Raw genomic sequence first — 1417 nt, forward strand, 5'->3', positions numbered from 1 at the left:
TGATATCACGTATCAGTGCTGCGAGGGGGAATTAAAATCGTAATGTGCTCAAACGACGACTTTGTGTCATTTCTGCACAGGTTAAGATGTGTTAGGATCAGGTGGAGGTTTGATTGTAGTAAATTGGATGGAAATTATCAGCTCCCCCCAAAAAGAAAATCCCACCTATAGCAGAGGGATGAATGGGTAGATCTTTTTCATATAGTTCATAGGGGACAATACACTTAGATGATTCTTGGAGCACTCCAATGCGAAGATACATATATCCTCCTTGAAGCAGTGAGAAGAAAATTTTACACACCTGGGTCCCAATAGCTCATCAAGTGACAATAAGGGTGTAGTTATTTTATGATACCATTATTTCTTACTTTTCAGTGCAAAAACCATCCCAAAGATAAAACTACTCCAAGGTTTTATGTGGATGAAGAACAGCAGAATAGCTCACCTGGTGTTGTCCTCTTTGGTGATAGTTTTTAGGCTGTCGGTTGATCTGTGGCTGGTGGCAAGTGATTGATATTCATATGCCCATTTTCTTTCTAGTCTTAAAACCATTATTTCCTCTTAGTGTTCCCTTGGGAATAACATAACAAGACGCATAGGATTGCCCTGTCAGCAAAGACTATGTTCTGCCTTTTCCTCTCTCATTTGAGAGCCATATGCTTTCAGTGTCACTGCAAGAGTTAAATTTCAGAGTACTGAAGGATGCTGGTCTTTGAAAATTAATCATGGGCTATAGTAATTATTGATACTTACCAGGTGAAAAATGCACCCAGGATGCAATTATTCCAGTACACAGAAATGTCACAGGATAAACTGCTACTGTGTCCTGTCATTGCTGCCATGGTCATTTAGATATAGATCCTCAGTGGGACTCAGAGGCGTAAATACCCTGGCGTGGCTGGGACTGGCCTTCACTCCACTGGGATGTGCTCTCAGGTGAGGGGTGTAAAAGCTTATCAAATTATCGGGCACCTTCAGACCTTGCCTGGGGCTACACGCTTGGAACCATGAGTGGGTGTGCAGTGCTTGATTAGTGTCACTATTTTAAAATGAGGTGGATGTTAACGCAACAAAATACAGATTTTTAACGCAATGTGAAGTCTCTCCTAAAATAACTGGACATGTTAATGAGCTCTCTACAAGAGGCTTAACTCGGGATGCTTATATTCTTTTAGTGTGCGATTGTGGCTGTTCTTAAAAAAAAATGAATAGACCTTTCAGAATTCAAAGGACTATTTGCCTTTCCCTTCTGATCTGGCCTTCCTTTCTCCCCACATACCCCGAGTTGTCAACTTTCATTCTCTACTGTGATGCTAGAAAACATGAAGGCCGGCATCAGAGAATACTTTTTTCCTCAATTAAAAAAGAAAGTGGGCAATGAAAAATAAAGACTTCAAGAAAGGGCACGGGGGGGGTG

The sequence above is a fragment of the Charadrius vociferus genome, unplaced genomic scaffold (genome assembly GCF_000708025.1).
Source record: "Charadrius vociferus isolate BGI_N301 unplaced genomic scaffold, ASM70802v2 scaffold104, whole genome shotgun sequence".
Classification (NCBI taxonomy): domain Eukaryota; kingdom Metazoa; phylum Chordata; class Aves; order Charadriiformes; family Charadriidae; genus Charadrius; species Charadrius vociferus.